The sequence below is a fragment of the Microcebus murinus genome, chromosome 23 (genome assembly GCF_040939455.1).
Source record: "Microcebus murinus isolate Inina chromosome 23, M.murinus_Inina_mat1.0, whole genome shotgun sequence".
Classification (NCBI taxonomy): Eukaryota; Metazoa; Chordata; class Mammalia; order Primates; family Cheirogaleidae; genus Microcebus; species Microcebus murinus.
In genome coordinates this window covers 23854731-23876406 of record NC_134126.1, presented here as the reverse complement: position 1 = coordinate 23876406, position 21676 = coordinate 23854731, and the positions used below count along the sequence as shown (strand labels likewise).

General features: G+C 51.6%; 1 protein-coding gene and 1 long non-coding RNA gene across 4 annotated transcripts in view; one reads left to right on the top strand and one right to left on the bottom strand.

Moving 5' to 3' along the window:
• Positions 1–1003: 1003 nt before the first annotated feature.
• LOC109730092 (uncharacterized) lies at positions 1004–3887 on the bottom strand. The gene is made up of 3 exons (XR_012914558.1): positions 3799–3887; positions 2846–2928; positions 1004–1785 (listed from the first exon to the last, which is right to left on the bottom strand). It is a non-coding gene; the product is annotated as an uncharacterized LOC109730092 (long non-coding RNA).
• A 122-nt stretch (positions 3888–4009) lies between these two features.
• The window catches only part of TRAF5 (TNF receptor associated factor 5), a 49330-nt gene continuing 31663 nt past the window's right edge, over positions 4010–21676 (top strand). Inside the window, exon 1 of one of the 3 annotated variants that reach the window (XM_075997080.1) lies at positions 4010–4101. The gene's annotated coding sequence lies outside the window, so the exon portion shown is untranslated. Of the gene's footprint in view, positions 4102–4362; positions 4606–11886; positions 12391–21676 lie in introns of those variants that run through there. The other 2 variants (XM_075997082.1, XM_075997081.1) reach the window with 2 other exon arrangements.

Below are 21676 nucleotides of genomic sequence, written 5' to 3'. Positions count from 1 at the left end.
CACAGCAGCAGCATTCATAATAGCAAAAACTAGAAATAATCTAAATGTCTTATCAGCTGGAGAATAAACCAAATGTGCTGTATCCATGCAATGGCATAGTACCCAGCAATAAGACAGAACAAACTACTGGCATAGGCAACAAAATAAATGAATCTCAAAAACATTACCCTAATAGACACAAAATACTACATATTTATTTATAGAAGTTTTTCAAAAAATGCAAAACTATAGAGACAGAACACAGACCTTCTCTTGCCTGAGGCCGGGGCTGGGAGTGGGGACCAACTGCAAATGAACATAAGGGATGATGGATTTGTTCTAAAATTTCATCGTGGTTATCATCGCACAACTGTATACATTTACTAAAATTTATCAATTGGGTGAATTTTATGGTATTAAAAGTGTAACAGTAAAGTTTTTTAAAAAAGAAAAAATATGGAACTGCAAGGTCTGAACAAAAGATGTAGCCACCCCAGAAAGCGTCCCACTGTGAGAGGCCCACACTGTGCCAAAACAAGGGATTTCTCAGGATAAAGAGGCAAGGTCATGGAACACGGAGGTGTGGTTGGATTCAAAAACATTTGAGCTTTGTCAATTTTCACCAGGATTGGCCCTTCCTGAACTCATGCCTTTCCTTTTTAATGCTCCTGTCCTATTTTCGGTGAAATGGAAGATATGACTAACCAGGGTTACAAGAGCATTGCTTGAAATCTGTCCAGATAGATGTAAGCACCATCCTCAAAAAAGAAATACCAAACAATGGTTTCCCTTGTTACCAACCTATTACAAAATCAAACAAGACCAAATTGTGCCAATCAAACCTATGATCTTACTTCTTGATTCCTAAGGTGAAATAGTAACTTCAAAATCTATATTTTAGTGCTTTATGGTGACTATGCAGAATTAATAGGTTAAAATGTTTTCCCAGAAGTGATAGGAATTGCATGTGCAAATCTTATTAAAGAAACTGTTAAAATGGCCAGAATTCACACTTAGCCAGGTGTATAATGAAGACAATCTGCTTTTATTCAAATTGGTGCTGAACCTATACACGGATAACAATAGAGTAAAGCAAGGTAGAACAAAAGAAACATGGGTCTTTTTTAAGCTCCTAAGCTAAAAGTGCAGCTGCTGAATGCACAAACAGGCTTTTTTGCAAAGGGAATCTTTAAAAAAAATTTACAAAAGTCCTGGGTGAAGCTCCTGCCCTGCTCCTAGCACTCCCTGCCTCTCTTCTGTGGCCGTCAGCACACTGACAGGCAGAGCCGGGGTAAAGGCTATTTGATGGAAGCAAAGGGACCACTGGGTTAGGAAATTATACACAGAAAAGCCACAGACATTCATTTATTGCCTCAGCGCAACCCCTACTTGGTGAGCAAGGGAGCATTCCGCAAGTGCAGGACGCTGAGGTTTGCATTTTGCCTGGGAGTGGTTTTCTGCTATAGCATACCACACTTTCCACGCGTGGTCCTATTACGGAGACAGACTTTCCATCGTAACTTGCAGTGGAAGTTAGAAGTACAACCTAAGGCCCAAGGAGGCTATTTCCCCTCGTTGTCTGATGTCACCAATCTTTAGGCGATGGAAAGTATGATCTTTTGCTCTAATTCACAACGTTGATCAGTCTTGGTACAAAAGAGCAGCAGGAGGAAGATCATGCATTCAACTACGAATCCAGTAGGCGGCGTCCTCGCCTCTCCATCAGCACGATCTTCACTCTGACCGGCTGCAACCTCTCAGCAAAGCAAACAGCTGAAATCCGTGTCTTCTGATGTCTGGGGCAACCTTAAGGTGTCCAGAAGAAACAGATAAAAGGGCTAGCCCTTTCCCTCCCTGTAAAACTTTACAGTACAGTCTAATTCTGCTCTTATTTTGTAGCTGAATTTGGTTTGGAGGTAATGTTGAACTTAATACCAAATATCTTCAAAACACTAAAACTGCTAAGATTTGTCTCTGTCTTAAAGTTGTTTTGTTTGAACTCACACCAACCATTTCTTTGAGAGGCAGAGTGGCCTGTGGCTAAAGACACCAGGACCATACTTCCCAGATTCAAATTCCATCTCTCCCAAAAAAAGAATTTTGCAATTTGGGGCAAAACGCTCAGTAGATACATTTTTCTCATCTATAAAATAGGGCTTAAGGGGGTTCATATGGATAAAACACTGATCACAGCACCTGGTAAATAAAACTTACTAAATGTTAGCTATCATTTGTAAGCATTTAATGTTTCTTTTGTTTTATTTTATTTTGAGACAGGGTCTCAATCTGTTGCCTAGACTAGAGTGCCGTGGCATCATCATAGCTCACTGCAACCTCAAACTCCTGGGCTCAAGTGATCCTCCTGCCTCAGCCTCCCAAGTTGCTGAGACTACAGATGTGCATCACCACACCTGGCTAATTTTTGTATTTTTTTATAGAGATGGATGTTGCTATGTTGCTCAGGCTGGTCGTGAACTCCTGACCTCAAGCAATCTTCCTGTCTTAGCTTCCCAAAGTACAGGGATTATGGATGTGAGTAACCATACCCAGCCTAATGTTTCTTTTATATGGACATTTATAAACACATGCAATTCAAATTCCACTCTGTGATCAACAAGGGGCAACTGGGAACATGGCATTGGCTTCTAACATTCATCTAAAATTATTTTCTTCCCCACTTAGACTCCTGGAGTCATGTAGCACCCATTTACCCCCACAATAAAGACTATCCCAGCTTTGATTCCATCATATTTGAAGCTTGGATGTCACTTTTGGAACAAATCCACTGTTTCATTCAGTTGGTGTGGAGAGAAGTGGGAGAGATAAGTGAATCCCCATCAGTGACAGTAGGGGCCCCTGGGCTTACCTGCATGTAAGCATACCAGACATTGATGTCTCCAGCCAGTGAAAGGAAGATATAACTTCTAAAAATCATCATATCGACTTATGCTGTGGGGTTAACGAGAAGAGAGGTGAGAAGCAGGCGACCATAAAAGATGTACAGGGGAACAGGGAGAAGACCTAGTTCCTGAGCACCAGGGATTCCTAGTTCCTGGAATTCCATCTCTTAATTCTCACCCAAAGACCTTGAGCAAGATCTAGAGCCCCAAAGCAAAGCCCACAGGCGCTATCTCCTTAGCGGAGCAGTTAATCTGGCTCACCAATCAAAAAGTTTGAGTCTAGATTTCTGGCTCTTGTTGAAAAATAAGAGACCAGACAACAACAGGCTGGCGTGGCGCCGTGGCTGCTCTGCTAGGGCCTACATCTGCTCTTTAGTGGTCCTGTGTCGCTCCCCGCTGCCCATGAGCCCAACCTCCCCCTCCCTCCTGCTGCTTCCTGCTCCTGCACGTCTGAGCCGTTGACTCCCAGGGTAGCTCTTACTCCTCCCTTTAGCAGCTGAGTACAGTAACTGAAACCAGGGGCAGTTGAGCACCTTTCCCACGGTTGCCTAACTGAAAGTGCAGAAGCTAGAATTGAAATTTTGGTCCGTTTCATTTACATAGAATATATATATATATAAATAATTCAGCACTTATACTCTTGGAGAGAATGTTTTGTAAGAAAGAGCCCTGTGTGCAGGGTTCAAGTTCTAGGTGCAGCACTGCATGAGTGCGTCTAGCCCTGGGCACCACACTTGGCGTTGCTGCTCCGGACGGACCTCAGACGGCTCATCTGCGCAATGGGGGTGGCCAGGCCTACTTCCCCGGGGTGGATTGCTGGGGCCACCCGCGAAAGGACTAGCTGAGCCTGGCTGTCGCCGGGGGAAGAGCAAGCCGTCTGCAATTCAAACGCACGTGAGGGAAATCGGAGATGACTTACACGTGCAGGTGCTAACGGTTCCAGAGCGGGCAGCTTGGATTTCCAGCCGGGGTGGCCGCGTCTCAGCCTCCGCCCGACCCCTCCCTGCGCGCCCGCCCTTCCCCTGCGCCCCCGCCCGACCCCTCCCCGCGCGCCCGCCCTTCCCCTGCGCCCCCGCCCGACCCCTCCCCGCGCGCGCGCCCTTCCCCTGCGCCCCCGCCCCGCTGTCCCCGCCCCGGGCCTCGCCCCCGCCGCGCGCCGCCGCCCGAGGGAGCCGCCTGAGCCCGCGGACGGGCGCCAGCTGCCCCGCGCGCCGAGCCGCACGTGAGTCCCCGCCGGCCGGGCTCCCCGCGGCGGAAGGGCTGGGTGGGGACAGCGCCGGGCGCTCTTCGGCGCGTCCCGGTCACTTTGAAACCGAAAGCGCCTGCTCGCGACCGGCCGGTCCCCGCTGAGCCGCGCGGGGAGGGCGCGAGGGGCGGCCGGGCCGGGCCGGGGACGCGGGGGCCGGGGGGCAGGTGGCCGCGGGCCGGGGCGAGCGGGCGCGGTGGGGAGTGGGTTTTCTTAGCAGGGGAGAGGAGTGGCGAAGACTGAGGTGGGGGGTCTCCAGGGCCGGTTCAGTTGGGGTGTGTGCGCAGCGGGGCGGACTTGGGGGCTCGCCCCGCACCCCGCACTGCAGAGCGGGCCGGGCCTCCCTGCACGCTCTTAGGCACCCCCGCCACCTTTGCAAGACCTCCCGACCAGAGCGACTCCAGAATGCAGCTTTAATTTTGCGAGGAATGGAAACCGCCACCAACTGTGGGTTTGCGCGTCCTCGTTTAGGGACAGAAGGTGAGCTCAGAGGGGTCTTGAAGCAGCCCGGGGCGCTGAGAGGTCAGACGCGTTGCCCAGGGGCACCGAGAGAGTTCGCGGAATCTCAGTTCCCCTCCCCAGACGGCCTCCCCGCGTTTCTGCTCTGCGGGGTCTTGGCAGTCCTGAGACTTTGCGGCGATTATCGGCGCTGTGCTGTTGCTGCTGGTCCTACTGGGCCACTCTGGCGACTTTCTCCGCTGGCTCGGCCCCCTCCTGCAGAGTTTCCATATTTGGCTGTTTCAGATTTACTTTCGTGAGAACTCAGTAGTCTCGCTGTGGCGGGCAGAGCGAGTGTTCAGGTTGGTGAACCGAGGAGAGGGGCCCCATCCTCGCAGCCCTGGGCCTGTGAGCACAGGCATCTAGCAGCTGATTTAATTCAGCAGATATTTATTGGGCAAGTGCTGTGTGAGAAAGAACTGGGCGAGGGCCAGTGGAATATGGTTCCTTCCTCCAGAGAGATTTGCATTCTAAAAGAGTTCTGGAAGAGTTCTGGGTGTGTGAAGAGATAATTTTAGGCAGCAAGAGGCTGGGCCAGGAGCTCTCAAATCCCAGTGCAGCTGCCTGCTCTGCTTGATAGACACACACAAAGCTGAAAACAGGGCTGTTCACATAACTGATCATCTAACCTCCCCCCCAGGTCTACTCTCATTTGATCAAGAGATACAGAAATTGTTGCAGGAAAGATGGATGTGAGATGGAAAGTGGAAAACATCTAGCTTCTGGAAAGGCTTTTGGTTCTGTTACTGTTTTCGCTGCAGCTCACAGATCCTGGACAAAGGCCGGAGAAAGTCTCCAGCCTGAGCCGGCATCTGGAAGAGGGGACGTGATGGAGAAGGTGACTCCTAGGTCCTCCTGGCTGAGGTCTTGGCAGTGGGGGTGGGATGGCCGTGTCTCCCTCAGTCAGCAAGTGTCACCACGTGCCCTCTGGACATGGGTAGTAGGGTGGTGGAAAGAGTATGGAAAAGAGATGGTACCCCATGCACGGGAAGTGCTAACTGCAGAGACTGGGATATTTCAGGGAGGAGGATTTGCAGAATGCGGGGTCTAGATGCCTCTGAGTCGGTCCCGTTAGGCTGATGGGAAAGACACCTCGGTACTAAGACGAACCTTCCGTGGTTATCTCAGCTTTACTGGGGAGGACATTGAAGAAAAGAAAATAACTCCTTGTTTGTGAAGAAGCTCTTTCCTTTTCAAAGAATCTCCCCTTTGCTCTTGTTTTGTTCTCATTTTGTCCTCTCTAATTCCTTCTTGAGTCAGGCCACAGCAGGACTATTCTTCACATCTCTCAGATGGCCAGTGTGAAGCACTGAGAGTATAAATAACCCTTGAGCTCCGCCTCTGGACCAGGCATGGAGCTCTAAGGTCTCTGGTTCTGCTCCAGGTCCCTCCCCCTGGCTTCTCAGCCAAGTCTGTCCGCTCATCCTCGTCTGAGGGGCCAGCAAAGGGACCCAGACTCCAATAATGCCTGTGTGGGCTGTTCCCAGCAACGTGGTGCAAGTTGCGCTGGAAACTGCCCTAGCCACTGCATGAACAGACCCCCAGTCCCTTAGCTCTGCCCGGCCAGGCACTCTTGAGGCAAGACCTGTGTCTGCTTTGGTGCGTATCCTGGAATCTGGCGCACAGTAGGCCTAAACAAATGTTGGCTAAATTGCACTGAATTTATCTGGGGTGTGTCTCCCTTGGGCTCTGGGCTGCCAGGGCCATGTGCTGGGTACAGCTTGGGAGAGAGAGGTGGAGCTGCCTGAGGAACTTGCTTGGATCCTAGAAACTAGAATGACGCTGTACAGTTTACAAGTAGCCCGTCTCAGCTGATTCACTCCCTGCTACCTCTTTAAGGAGAAGGGAGAGGCAGGTGCTATTCCTTCCACTTTATCTGGTTGCAAGCTGGGGGCGTCAGAAGTGATTTGAAAGATCTCTCATCACATAGGGATGGGGCGGGACCCAAGCCCAAGTCTTCTGGCCCCAATTCCTGTGCTCATCCCATCGTATATTGACTAAAGGTAGCCGGGATTCTGGGCAGGAGGAGGACGGGAGAACGAGCGAGATATTCATAAAAAGCTGCCTGACACCTTTGTCACTGATCAGGGGTCTTTAAGAGTTAATAAATCAGGAGAAGTGGGGAGGGGGCAGTGGCAGACAGTCTCTGAAGAGCTTCCATGAGGTTCCTTTGGACTGGAGCTGTCACCCCAGCAGAGGTGTAGCAGGTGTGTGCGTGACGGGGGTAGAGGGGAACATGCCGCAGGGCAGAGGCAATCCCCAAAGCCAGAGGCTGCCAGGGTTGGGCCAGCAAATTTGTTGCTTTGCCCAGAGGAAACCTTTATTTGAGGGATCAGATGGCAGCCTTGAGTGGTATGGCCTCCAGCAAGTCCTCTCTTGTGAGGAAGTGGGGTGGAGGACCAGGGAAGAGCTAAAGTGAAAATCCCCATGAGTCCTGACCGAGACATTCGAAGCCTGCTTACGATGACAGTGATGAGCACATTTTGTTTATTGACACCTGGCGGCAGGTGGCGGCGCGTGTTTAGGTTGTGCTGTGTGAAGCAGAAGCAGTACACATCCAAGTGGCCTGTGCGCTGAACTTAATTTTACAGTCCATGCGCTCTGCAGGCCTTGTACACCCAGTGCTAAGGGACAAGGCTCACCGTGCACCCAGTCGGGGTGTGTGTGGGGGGTGGGGTCTGTCCTGTCACTCTCAGCAGATCCCTGTCTCATTTCTTGACACCATAGGTTCCATCGGTTTCCCTTCTCACCAGTTCAGAACGTCCCTGGAATTTCCCCCACGGCTTTTTTTTTTTTTCTCTCTCCAGGAGAAAGTGCTCTCCTCCGGGCCAAGAGCGCCTTCTCCACCTACACTTCCAAGCCAGCTCTCTCCTGCTCCCCGAGGCAGGTTCCATCTCTTCCTCCCCAGCAAGCTCAGTTTTTTGTTAAACAAGAAGACTCCGTGTTCCCCAGTGCCTCTCCTCTCTCTTTCAATAACCAGCTTCTGGAAAGAGTAGCCCGCACTTGTGCTGTCTTCCTCACTCGCCACTGTGCACCTGCCGTGCTGCTCGGATTGCCCGAGAAGGTTTCCAGGGCCTGGTCACAGGCCTGCACCAGCCCACCCTGCAGCTGTCGCCCGTCTCCTTGAGGCTGCCACCCTACCCCCACTGGCATTCCCTTCCTTGACCTTGAGCTTCTGTCCCTCTGCCCTGCAAGCACCAGTGTGGGACCAAGGCCGGGTCCTCAGACCAGTGTTCTGTTCCCTGAGCTCCTCTCTCTAGAGCCTTCTTCCACTCCCAAGGCTTCAACCAACACTTTCAAAGAAAGGCCAGGTTTTGGTGGCTCATACTGTAATCCCAGTACTTTGGGAGGCCGAGGCAGGAGGATCGCTTGAGGCCAGGAGTTGAGACCAGCCTTAATAACATAGCGAGCCCCCTAGCTACTTGGGAGGCTGAGGCAGGAGGATCACTTCAGCCCAAAAGTTTGAGGCTAAAGTGAGCTATGGTTGTGCCACTGAACCATAGCCTGGAGCCCCTTTGGACATCTGTCCCAAGCCTCCTCTTCCTCCACCTTCCCCCAACTATGGCATCTGTTGCTCCTCAGTCACCTCTGTCTTATCCCTGCCAGCCAGTCCTGATCTACTGTCTGTTCCCAGTTCAGGGCCACAGGCTCTTTCCTGGATGAACTTAATTATCTCGTTTTCCTATTTTCCATTCACTCGTTTTCCTATTTTCTTTTCCATACTGCTGCAGAAGGGGCCACCTTAATACATAGCCTAATCAAGACCTACCTCTTTCACTAATGGCATTGTGGAAAGAGTGTGGATTTCAGGATCTGGCAGGCTGGGGTTCAAATCTGGTTTATGGCTTGCTGGTTGTCTTATGATCTGGGTAAGTTGCCCAACTTCCAGTGTCTATATTCCCACTGGGGAACAGAGATAGTAATATCTTCCACTTGGGGTTGTTGGAAAGATTAAATGAGCCTGTATGTAAACAGAGCCTAGTGCCTGGCAGGTGTTCATTAAAACTGGTTTTCTTCTTCCATGTGGTTAATAGAAATAGAGAGTTGTGGGGTTTCTAGGGAGCTGGAAAATGCATGCCTAGCCTAAAGGCCTTCATATTTAAATTAAAAACAAGCAAAAGAACTGCCTTGTGCCAGGGTAGACCATCATTTAAACTAGCCTGTTGCTGCCACTTTGCAATCTATAGACCAGGCAGACCTCAGGGGCTAGGGGCTAGTGCCCCAGGGCTCAGGTTTCAAGGACAGGATTTTAGTCCTTAGAAGGCCTTGGGGGCGGGCGGAGTAGGCTGCAGCTTTGGAGGAAGAGTAGTGCTTGGCGGGGACCGAATACAGGCACCCAGCAGAAGAAATAAAACAGACTTGGGAAGCAAAATACAGGCTCTGGCTTGACTGCCAGGAGCAGGCCAGTTACTTCAGTGGGACCCAGTGGTGAAGTCAGGGCAGAATGAGGTTGACTTTATGCAAAGCCACCACTCAGAGCCCCTTCCACTCTCCCTTACCAAGGCAATGGCTTAGAACTGCCGGCCTGCGTGCCAAGGCGCTCCTCAGGGAGGCCCTTGGCCTTGGAGAAAGGAGGCAGGTGGGTGGGGTTAAGCTAAGCAGAAATCGTGAAAGTCCCTCTTCTGCCTTTTGCGTGATGTTGGGATTCTGAGGGAGGGGCTGGGGCAATACCAGTGATGCAACCTGGGAAATCCTCCCGTGCCTCCCTGGGGTAAAGGCAGAATAGTCTAACGTAGAGCAAAGGTTTGCATGCTAACTAGGTGCAGAATGAAGGGAGTGACTAAGAAATTGGGTGGGGTTTTCCAGGAAGCCCTTGTGGGAAGTAAGACTTGGATCAGAGCGTTGGGAAGGAATACTGGACTTGGGCAAAGGTGTTTCAGAGAGAGAAAAGATAAAGGGAATAGTCACCCTTAAGCGATGGAAAATAGATTATTTTGGAGCAGACTGATTTTCTTATGTTAAGGTGGTTTATTCCAAAATTCAGTAATTTGGGACGTTGCCTCAACTCTCAGTAGGATTACCACAGACTTTCCTCAGGGTCGTGCAGTGTTGCATGTTACTGTGGACAGCCACACACTAAGTTCTTTCAGTCCTTCCTTGATACTAACTGTTCCCTGTGTGTGGCATTAAGTGGTTCACTTCGCTTACACTGGATCTTTCTAGCAATTGGACTTTGCCAGCCCCCATCTCTTCCACCTCATAATTGCAGTGCTAGAGTTTCTCACCATCAACTCTGTTCAAGCCTGTTAAACAGCTGTATAGGGCCTTCTACACCTGACTTATCCATTCCTACCTTTCCTCACATCATTTCTCCTTCCTAGATTGCCTCCTGTTTTACTCTACTAATCCATGCCCTGTCGCCCTTTTCAAAATAAATTCAAAATCCAGCTCTCATTAGGTTTCTGTGTTGTGACCCCAAGACCATCCCCAGGTTCCATGATTTTCTAGAAAGACTTATAGGAGTCAGCGTATAGTCATACTCACAGCCATGATTTGTTAGAACCAAAGGATACAGAGCAAGATCAGCAAAGGGAAAGGTGCATAGGGTTAAGTCCAGGGGAAACCAAATGCAAGCTTCTTGAAGTCTAAGAATGAGCTCTCCAGTGGGAATTATGCAGGATGTGCTTAATTTCTTCGGCAACAGTGAATTGTGACAACAGGCATCAAGTGTTGTCTACCACGGAAGCCCATTAGAGACTCAGTGCCCAGGGTTCTTATTGAGGGCCACTCATGTAGGCACCTCTGTCTAGCACATAACAAAATACCAGATTTCCAGAAAAAAAACAGGTGTTCAGCATAAACAGCATTGTTTGCACAAACACTTTAGGCGCAGTGAACCACTCCTCTCAGTTGGGGTGGTGGGTGCCCTGCTGATATCCACATTCCCAGATGCCACCAAGGGCCATTCTTGCAAGCAGACCTTTCTAGGGATGGCAGTCTCAGGCCTGCTGTGTTAGCTCTTTTCTGCACAGCTTTCCTCTATAATCCCACCTGTACTGTCCTCTCGGTGCCTAACCATAGTCATACTGTACAAAAAATTACCCTAGACAAGGAGCCAGAAGACCTGGGTTTTTGAACACCATAGTTTTAGGAAAAAAAAAAACAAAAAAAAAAAAAACAGAAGACCTGGGTTCTAGCCCAGCACAGCCACCTACCGCTGGGTAACCCTTTGCACCCTCCACACCCCATTCTCATTTGGAAAAGGGGAATTGTAATTCTTACTTGTAGACCTCAAGAGTGACCGAAGATGATACAGTTGGTCATTCTGCCTATCTTTCTTGGTTGGGCACCTACATTGTCCAAGTGAGTGGGCAGTAGAGAGTAGGTGGTGAGCTTTGATAGCAGACAAGCCTGAATCGCTACCCAGCAGTCACCAGCTGTGGCACCTTGTACACACTGTGCAATCCCCCTGAGCTTCGGGTTTCTGATCTGTGAAATAGGAAGATGAATAATACCTGTACCTCATGGGGTTGCTGTGTGGATTGAGTGGCACAAGCCATGCAAAGTTCCTAGCTGTGGTGTCTGGCACGTTATAGGCACCCCAGGTGGCAGCTGTTAATTGACTCAGATATTTGAGTGCTTGCCTGTGTCAGCACCTTCAAAAAGATAGACACAGTCCCAGTGCTGCCTTCTGAGTGCTGGGGAAGACTAATATTGAACAGTGATTACATCAACAACTCATTGCATTCCTGTTAAGTGCTGTAGGTGATTACAGGGCACGTCATAAGGGAGGGGGGACCTAACCTGGGAGAAGAGGCACACAGAGGCTTAGCCACATATGTGACGTTCAGCTGGGCTTGGGTGCGTTTAGCTCAGCGAGAGGTAGGGAGAGAGGGAGGAGAGGATGTTGGCAGCAGAGACCACAGCTTGAAAAGGGACAGCAGCCTTTGGGTGAAGGCCGTAAGGAGGGAAGGTTCTCTGTATTCATACGAGGAACAGCACAAAGACCAGAGAGGCTGGGGGATAAGGGGAGGGAGGGAGCTCCCAGGTGACCTCAGAGATGTTGGCAGGAGCCCTGCAGGATGCGCTAGGCATTGGGAACCTTAAGAATAATGGGAGACTTTGAAAAAGTTTTGAGAGTCACACCAGGAGGGATGCTAGCTGTCTGGCCACAGCAAGCAGCAAGGTGGAGAATGAGTCTTTACCTGGAAGGAGCTCTGGAGAGAGAGCAGCTTGGGAGAGGGGAGGGGGTTCAGTTGGGGACGAGTTGGCTTTGGAGCACCTGTGAGGCATTCGGAAGGCCGTGCTAGGTAGGCAGTAGCATGGAGTAGCATCGATGGGTCTGTACGCAGAGGGGATGTCTGGGCTGGAGAGAGTGACAGCTGGGAGCTGTTTGTTTTTATGTGGTCTTGGCTACCAGCATGTGGTTTCAGGGAAGCAGAAGGGAAGGTGTTTTGCAGTGTGTGTGCCCGGTGTGGGGAGCCAGCGGTTGCTGAGATGTCAAGATAAGGTGAAGGCTGAAGATTGACCGTTGGCACCAGTGACCCAGAAATCTCTGGCGACCTTGGTGAGGGCAGCTTGAGGGGTTGGTGAGGGTGTAAAGTGTTCGCAGCGGTCTCGTGTTGGGTGGAGGAGAGGCCAGTGGGGACCGAGGTGAGGGTGAGTCAAGAAGCTTGGCTGGGAGAGAAAGGAGGGCATGAATTTTAAGGAAATCTGAGAGTCAGAATTCTTTTTTTTTTTTTTAATCTTGGGAGAGACTTGCGGCTGTGAGAATGCCGATGGGTGGAGCCAGCTGAAAGGGAGAGGTTGCTAAGAAGGCAGGCGCAGGTGGGTGAGACTGGACATCAAAAGATTCGACATCAAAAGATCCCCGAGGAGGCAGGAGCCCAGGACAGGTGGACAACGACAGCTGGGGAGACTGGCCCAAGTCAGAGGGCCACTTCTCTTGCCACCCCAGGAGGGAAAGGGCCGATGGGGGCCCCCTGCAAGGAGATATGCAAGTCTGGCTGCAGGAAGTGGAGGTCGTTCTGGTCTGATGACTTCTAGTTTTTTTCTTTGCAGTAAGGAGTGGAGTTTCCTGGTGAGACTAGGGGGAGCGGCCAAGGTTTGTAAAGAGAAAGGCTGGAAGTAAACATTGCAAACAGGAGTGAGCTGAAAGGGAAAAGCTGGCCATGCACTGCGTTACCTGGCCAGTGGGAGTTTAGAACTCTGGCGGCTTGCACAACACCTGAGGGCCCCATAAATGTTTCTAGAATTGACCTGTTGGCCTGTCTACCTTTCTGCGTCCTTCTTGCTATCAGGCCAAAGCGCCCCTCTCGGTCCCCTCATGCAGAGGCTGTCACATTGGTGTGTCAGTGTGTAGCATGGCTCGTGACTCACGCTTCCAGCCCGTATGGCTAGATCTCCCCTCTCCTTTCACACTGACTGTCCCACCCCGTCCCCGTCCCCCAGCCATCATCAGCCAGCCTCGCCCTCTCTAGCTGTGACTGGTAAAGCGCCTGGACTTAGACAGGTGCAGTGAAGCATTTATGCCGAGTGGGAGAGGCTGGCCTGCTTGTGTAGGGCTCCACCAAGGCAGCTAGCTGCTCAGTCTTTCGATAAGTACCGTGTTTCCCCGAAAATAAGACAGGGTCCTATATTTATTTTTCCTCAAGAAGACACCCTAGGGCTTATTTTCAGGGGATGTGTTATTTTCCCCTCGAAGCCTCAGCTTGCAGCACGCACAGCATGGCCAGGACCTGGCAGGGGGAGTCGTCCTTGTTGGTGGGGCTGCCCGCACCTCTCCGGTCACCTCTGGGATAGTAGCTGTCACGATGGGGCAGATGAGAAGGGCTGCTTGTCTTCTTTACCGCTCTTTGCTGAAATGCATGGGTTGTGCAGATGTGCCGCGTAGCCACGCCCATCACTGGGTCTTATTGTCGGGGTGGGGCTTCTATTGCGCAAATGCTTAGAAATCCTGCTAGGGCTTATTTTATGGGTAGGTCTTATTTTCGGGGAAACGTGGTAGTTACTGAGCTCCCGTCGTGTGCACTGTTCGAAGCATTGGGACCTTAGTAAGCATAAGAGACAATCCCTGCCCTCATGGAGCTTATATTCTGGTAGGAGGAGACAGAGAGTAAAGACATAAACGTGTACTGTGTTGGACAGTAGTAAGTGCTTTGGAGAAAAATGCAGCAGGGGTTGGGGGTGCCGGGGGTGTTGGGTTTCCAGGTGGGGAGGGGGGTCAGGGAAGGCCTCACTGGGGAGGTGACACTTGAGTAGATACCTGCAGTGAAGGAGCAAGCCCTTCAGGTATCAGGGTGGAGAGTACTGTAGGCAGGGGGAGTAGCAAGCAAAAGGCTCTTCTGCTGTTCAAGAAAAAGCAAGGCCAGCACGGCTGGAGGGAGGGGACAAAGGGGAAGGCGCTAGGAAATGAGGACAGAGGGAAGGGAGGGCCACATGGCACTGGGACCTGGCTTCTACCTTGGGTGTGAGGGGGCCGTGGAGCAAAGGAGTGCAGATCTGGCTTCTGTTTATAGGAGGGTCACAGGCTGCTGGGGGGTGAACGGGACATAATGTTGCAAGGCAGAGTGAGACCCACCAGGGAGCCACTGCTGCGGCCAGCAGTGAGATGACGGTGGCAGCTTAGAGCCGGCGGCCGTGCTGGCCATGGTGAGAGGTGGGTAGGCTGGGGACAGGCTGGGAGGAAGAGCCGATAGGATTGGGTGCTATGAGAAGGAGGGTAGGTGTGGAGCCAAGGGTGACGTCAAAGCTCTTGGTCCAGGCAGCAGGGGGATGGGTGGTCCCATTTCACTGAGAGGGGGGATGGTCATGGGAGGAGCAGGCTGGGGAGGGGACTGGATGGGTGAAGCTTGCGATTTCCCTGAGATGGGGAGGTATGGCCTGTGTGGTTGGAGTGAGCATGGGGTCCAGGGGAGGGGTTTGGAGTGCAGGTAGAAATCAGGGTATTGTCAGCCATAGATGGATGTGAGGCCAGGACCCGGGCTGGGCTCCCAAGAGCGTGAGTGCAGATAGAAGAGAGAAGAGGTCCAGCACCAGCCTGGAGGTCCAAGAGATAGGAGAAGGCGACTAGTCGGTGCCTCTCACAACTGTCACAGGCTAAAGAATCTAGCCTGGGAACTTTCTGAAAAATCAGACGTCTGATTGCTACCGAGAGATCCTGATGCTGAAGTATATGAATTAGAGTAGGCTAAACTGTTATCACAAATAGACACCCCAAACAGAGGTCTGCCAAGCCAGCATTTCTATCGTGCTCTAGGGTGGATTCCCAGGAGAGCATCTGAGGACCTGACTGCTCAGAGAGCCGCTGCTGTGGTTTTGTGCACAGGCCTGATCTCCACCTGGACCTAGAACTCCTTGGGGATGGGGGCTGTCTGATAACCCACTCCACCCCCTCCCATCACAGAATAAGGCACAGGCCTCTGCACGCAACAGGCACTGAATAAACCTGCCTAGGAGGGAAGGGTGGACTTGCAGAGTTGTTAAGTACTTGTTTATGTGCTAGGTACTATGTGCTAGTAAGTTACATGGATTAATGCATTTAATCTTAACTCTGAGTCTTTGAGGCAGGTACTATTATTGTCCCATCTTCTAGATGAGGAATGGGTGACACAGGTCAGTAAATGGCAGCAGGGATTGAGCCCCCAGCATGCTGGTGCCAAAGCCGCTCTGTAACCAGCAGGCCGTACTGCCTCTCATCAAGACTTCCCCTTTGGGCCGGACGAGGTGGCTTACGCCTGTAATCCCAGCACTCTGGGAGACCAAGGATTGAGGTCAGGAGTTTGAGACCAGGCTGAGCGAGAGCGAAACTCTGTCTCCACTAAAAATAGAAAAAATTAGCTGGGTGTGATGGTGCGCATGCCTGTAGTCCCAGCTACTCGGGAGGCTGAGGCAGGAGGATCGCCTGAGCCCAGGAGTTTGAGGTTGCTGTGAGCTGGACTGACACCATGGCATTCTAGCCTGGGCAGCAGAGTGAGAGACTGTCTCAAAAAAAAAAAAAAATACTTCCTCTTTGGTTAAGCACTTAAATGTCTTAAAAACAAACAACAACAACAACAAAAAGACTTCCCCTTTGGTCTTGGCTGGGATGTGGTACATTTTCTCCTTGCCATGACCTAGCACAGAGCCAGAAAGTCTGTATTCAAACCCCTACTCTGCCATGTACCAGCTGTAGGATTTGGGGCAAGTTGTTCAACATCTTGAGGCCTCATATGCTTCGTCACAAATATGACCGTGGTACAGGGGTAGTGTGGGAACTGTGTGTGATACCGTATGTAAATACTAGCTGGAAAGTACTAGTAGGTGTTGGTATCATCATCGTCATCATCTTGAAAAATCAAACTGTGGCTTCCCTAGTATTAACCAGAAAAACTGCCAGAGCGTGGCAGTGGAGCTTGGAACAAACCCAACAGGCCATTTCAGTCAGAATAGTTCTGTATGCTCTTTTATTTATTGATGTTTCTGCGTGAAATTTGGTTTGATGGGTTTCAATGTTTTTTTGTTTCGTTTTGTTTTGTTTTTTTTGAGACAGAGTCTCGCTTTGTTGCCCAGGCTAGAGTGAGTGCCGTGGCGTCAGCCTAGCTCACAGCAACCTCAAACTCCTGGGCTCAAGCAATCCTTCTGCCTCAGCCTCCCAAGTAGCTGGGACTACAGGCATGCGCCACCATGCCCGGCTAATTTTTTCTATATATATTAGTTGGCCAATTAATTTCTTTCTATTTATAGTAGAGATGGAGGTCTCACTCTTGCTCAGGCTGGTTTCGAACTCCTGACCTCGAGCAATCCGCCCACCTCGGCCTCCCAGAGTGCTAGGATTACAGGCGTGAGCCACCGCGCCCAGCCGGTTTCAGTGTTTTTTAAAAAATGTGAAACCCTTGGCTAGCTGATCCCTTAAGTCCTTGCAGAGCTGGCTGGCTCCACTGTGGGCCGGGGAGCCACTCCCCACGTTCTGTCTGCTTCTCTTGGGTCTCCTCTGTCCCCACCTGCTCTCCCTTTTCTGTCGTCCCCATCAAGCCCATCAGTCCCAACAGCCTTGTGTCAAGGGTTGTCCCAAGGGGCTGCATTCTTCGAGCTGGACTCTAGCGTGCCCGCCCATGTGTGGGCTGGGCATCTGGGGTGTGCCTGGGGTAGTGGACCCCAGGAGATCCCTCTACCCGAGGCTGGCATGAGAGGGCTGCCTCTGGTCCTGGCTGCCAGTGAGGAGCAGATTGATTGTCCCATTTGCTTTTTGCAAACGCTCCCCGGCCACAGACTCTCCCAGCTCTGGGCAGGAGGTGGGTGTCAGTATGTCACACGTCTGTGGTCAGCTTTGGGGATACAAACCTAACACAAAGGCACCTGTTAGAGTGAGCATTCGTGGGAAGATGGGGCACAGACAGCATGATGTTGACCTTTGGTAGCTAAAAGTCACCTTTGGTAGCTAAAAGGTCAGGCCAGAGTTTCTGAATGCTCACTGGCATATCTGTTCTGTAGCCTGCCTAGGCTGGTCTCAGGTTTCCTCTCGTTCCTCGGAGCACCCTTAGGCCATGGAGGGTGGGCTGGGTGAAGGCTGGGACCCACCCTCCCTTGAAAGTGCTTTTGAATTCCAAGTGCAATCTAAACTGTCAGCTGTTGGCTGTGTATCCAGGCTCCCAGGTCCCGCTGCTCCAGGGGCCCCTGGAATCTTGTTGAGTGTGTGCTCTTTATGCCTGTCTATGTGAGCAAACAGGATGGGATGGCCAGGAAGAACAAGGGGGAGAGAACTGTGAGGCCAAGATGACAGCCCCATAACTCGATGAAGTGGGCAAACCCACCCCCATTCGGAAATACAGTCAGCTGGGGAGCGGGGGCCTTTCACAGGAGAAGTGGGAGCCGTGTCAGGAACAACGGACAGAGGCTTCACTCAGCCTCAGGGAGCCCCGTAAGAGTGGGGTGCTCATCAGGAGCCTTTTAGGGGTGTGGTCATGGCTGCGGTGAGAACCAACCCAAGGGCCAAGGGATCAGGGAGTTTCAAGAAGGAAGCATCAAATGTCACATAAAGGGCAGGAGGGCAGTGATTTAGGAGAGACCAATCAGCAAATCTGATGATGTGATTACAATTTAGATCATCAAACCAACATAGCATGTTTTTCCAGACTACACAGGGCCTCACAGACACATGCCCCTAATGCCCAGATGTCTCAGGCCCCCCGTTTATTCCTGGTAGAGGACAGATGAGCTCAGGAGGGCAGGAGAGGCTGCAGGGAGGTGCTGATAGGATCTGATGAGGGACATAGGTCTGCAGGTGCCACCTGGAAGGTGTGTTTCCATTGGGTGCTGCTCTGGAGCCAGGAATGGGGGGAGGGGAGAGAAAGTGGCTGGTGGGGTGTTGCAGGGCTGAGGGGGGCAGTGGGCCAGAGCTCCAGGGGTTGGGGAATCTGGGCCCTCCACGTTGCATTTTTATTTCCCGTCCGTGTCTGCCTGTGGCAGGTTCTTGGCAAGGAAATGATTTACAAAAAACCGATTGAATAAATAAATGTTGAGTGGGAGGTAGATGTGGCCATGAATTCAAATGCATCGGATGTAGTGAGGAGGCAACTGTGTTTGGGGGATATATTAGAGAAATGAGAAAAATGGCAACAGAAAGGCAGCTCTGGGTAGAAGGAAAGCAGTTGGCATCGTTAAGGGTCCCAGGTGAGAGGAGTGGCACCTTCTGGTACAGATGGGGGGCAGCAGGTGTCTGATGATAAAGCTCTATGTATATGCCTGCAAACACCGTGGAAGTCCATACAGCGTGGTGAGTGCAAGTGGATGTGAGTCAGCAGTGTGCTGGGCCACCCAGAAGGCCGTGGCTGTGAGCCCGAGCCTCGCAGGCAGCCTCGCAGGGAGGGGAGGCCCTCAGGACCACATCTGCCGATCGCACTCATCTCTGGGCCCAGACAGGAGCGAGGGGTACAGGAAAAGCAAAGGCCGTTCACAGCACACAGGTGGGTGAGGAAGCAAAGCACCAAAGAGCATAGGAAGGAAATGGGAATATTTTGCCCAGGCCAGTCTCCGGGGCCCAGTGGCATTGTCTTCTCACTTGAAGGAGTGTCTTCAGGAAGAGGGATTAGGCTTGTCCTTGGGGTCCCACGCAGTGCGCTCCCCTCCCTGCACCCCCACTTTTCTCTGTCTGTTGGCATCTCTGCCTAGGTGCCAAGGCCCACATCTTGAGTCGGCCTTGACTCTTCTCATGCCTTCGGGCCTCGCATTCAGTCACCAAATGATCTTGATTCTACTGTGAAAATATATCCTAAATTACCGCCCTGAACCCCATTCTCTCCATTTCCCCGCCACTGCCTGCACTGCCTGTCCCGGAGCTATGGTGGCGTCTCCACCCGGATGTGACCAGCCTCCTAGCTGCTTTCCCTGCTGCTCCCCTGACCCTCCACGCTCCCTTCTCCATTCACCCTCTGGAGTGGTCGTCCCACACACCAAAGCACACGCTGCCTGGCCGCTTAAAGCACCCACTGCTCTCTCTGCCCTTAGAATAAGGCTGAACTGCTTCCTGTGGTCCTCCAGGCCCCTGTGCCCTGGCTCCTGCCTTATCTCCAGTCACCCTCTCCCTCATCCCTGGGGCTCAGGCAGCACTGGCCTCCTTTCTGCTTCTCAGACATGGCGATTCCTTTCCCAGAGCTCATCTCACCCTCCCTGCCACTCCCCACCTGGCTTCAGTCATCCTTCAGGTTGCTGCTGTTTCATTATCTGCTCCTCCCTGGGGCCTCCAGGCTAAAGTGGCTGCCCCTGTTTCTCTCTGTCTCAACAGCCTGCTTATTTTCTTCAAAGAACTTATCACAGTGTGTAGTTGCCACCTTTGTTTGTTTAGGCCCTGTGTCCTCCATTAGGTTGCAAGCGTGGCCCATCTGTCCTGGTCACCCCTGTGCCCACAGCCCAATGCAGTGCCTGGTGCAGTGCCTGTGGTGTCAGGCAGTCAGGTTATCCTCAGAGTGGGGGATGTTGATGGAGGGCTTGGGGTCAAATGCTTAGTAATGGCCCTTAATAGCACTTCCTGTTTACCACCATTATAAGCTCTTCATGTATAGGGGCGTCAGCAAACTTTTTCTGTAAAGAACCAGATAGTAACACTGTATTTTAGGCTCGTGGGCCATATGGCCTGTGTGGCAACTACTCAAGATTGCTGTGGTAGCACATAAACAATCATAGATGATATGTAAACAGTTGAACGTGGTGTGTTCCAATAAAACTTTATTTATAAAAACAAGTGGTGGGCCAGCCAGTCCTTGTTGTATAGTGTTATTCATAACTTACTTAATCTTTAGAAGTTCTATGAGGTAACTACTATTATCATCATCATCACCATTTTATGGATAAAGAAACTAAGAAGCATAGAACTAAGTAGTTTGCCTTAGGTCACATGGCTATGAAGGGGTAGAGCTAGGACTTGAATCCCGGCAGGCCTACTCCAGAGTCCATGGTGGTAACCACTGCGTGTTGGTGGGCCTTGGAGTGACAGGGAGGAATCCCAGCTTTTCCTTATCCCCCGAGAGCCTCCGCCACTTTGTGACAATAGGACCTCCCCAAACTTCCACTTCCGCATTCAAAAACTGGGGGATGATGATGATATATATATGTCACACAATCCTGATATATATATGTCAGGATTGAAATGAGCATGTAAATTAGCTGGGTGTGTGCCTGGACATAGCCTCAGTAAGTGTAATCCTAACCCGCATCTGATTCCAGCCCTTAGATCCCATTCAGGTCTTTTCACGTCGTCCCCTTGCCCTCTGGCTCAGTCAGAGCTGTCCCAGATTGCCTTCCTGGCCCCTTCCCACCATGGTCTCACATTGACTGGCAGTTTCCTTTCTTATTTACCAAACGGTGATGGGAGCTGGCCCTGAGGGTCCGGAGACTAATGCGGGGAGCTGGCCCGGGGGTCCCCAGACAACAGTAGGGCCCGTGACACAGCTGGAGCTGAGAGGATGGGGGCCGAGGGCTAGGGTTGAACGAGGCTTCCTGGGCTTCCAAACAGGAAGGCTTCTGTGTGGGAAGGAGCTGTAGTGCTTTCTTTATTATTCTTTTCTCTCGGTCTGAGTTCTGAGAGCAGATCTGAAAGATCTCCTGGATACCTGAAAAGCATCCAGCTGGAGTCAGGTGGCCCCTGCCTGGTTCTGAGGTGGAGAGAGCTCCCCTAAAGGCATCCCTGTAAGCCAGGCTGACGCAGGCGGCGGCAGGCTCAGGCGTGTGTGGGCCGGGGGGGGGGGCAGGGATGCCTTCAGCCTTTGCACCCCGTTCTGTCCACCAACAGTGCTCACTGCTCTGCTGTGAAAATGGGGAACCAGAGGTTTCCTGGCAACTCAGAGAGAAGTCACGCTTCTCTTTAAAGGAATTAGTGTCCTACCACATCATTCTTTGTTCTGTTCCCAGGAAAACCCTCTGTGAAATCATGAGGAAAAGAAAAGAAAACATTCCCTGTCTCTGCCTCTGAGACACCAAAGCCTGTCATCCTGGGGCCAGGACAGTGGGCTGGTGGACTGTTGTCACTTCCTGTCTGGCTGTTGAGGTGTCACCTGGTCTCTGCGTGGTCTCCATGCCACGTTAGGTCTGAGGGAAAATGGCCTCATTGGTTCTGTCTTTCCCCAAGGCCCTTTCCTCTTTGTCTAACCTGCGTGGTCACCCAGGGGTCCCCAGAGGACTTTTGGGGTGGTGGCTTTAAGCTGTGGGAATAATCTCCCCAATAGTGAGGAGGGAGAGACGATCGAGGACTGGAGCAGAGCCCTGGCCGTTGTCTGGAGGGGTCTCTTCCTCAGATCTCTCTGGGCCGTCGCAGACGGAGCTTTGGAACGACTTCAAGCCTGTTTCAGTTCTCCCTTGTGCTGGGAGGATAACATGATAGATGAAGTGCTTTTTTAAAAATTTCCTAGTAGTAACTGCTCTTCCTGGAAGAGCACAATCACAGAATTCAAGGCCAGGCACAGCTGTGAGAGAGGAAACTGCCAACCCTTCTAGCAGGGGAGCGTGAGCCCCGGGCTGTTCTCTCTCACGATACTGCCCAGGGCACGGAGCCCAGGGACTCCTTGGGTCCCTGCGTTTTCACTGGGGCATTTTCACTTTTCCTCATCACCAGCCACGACTCTCCTCTTCAGGCCCAGGGACC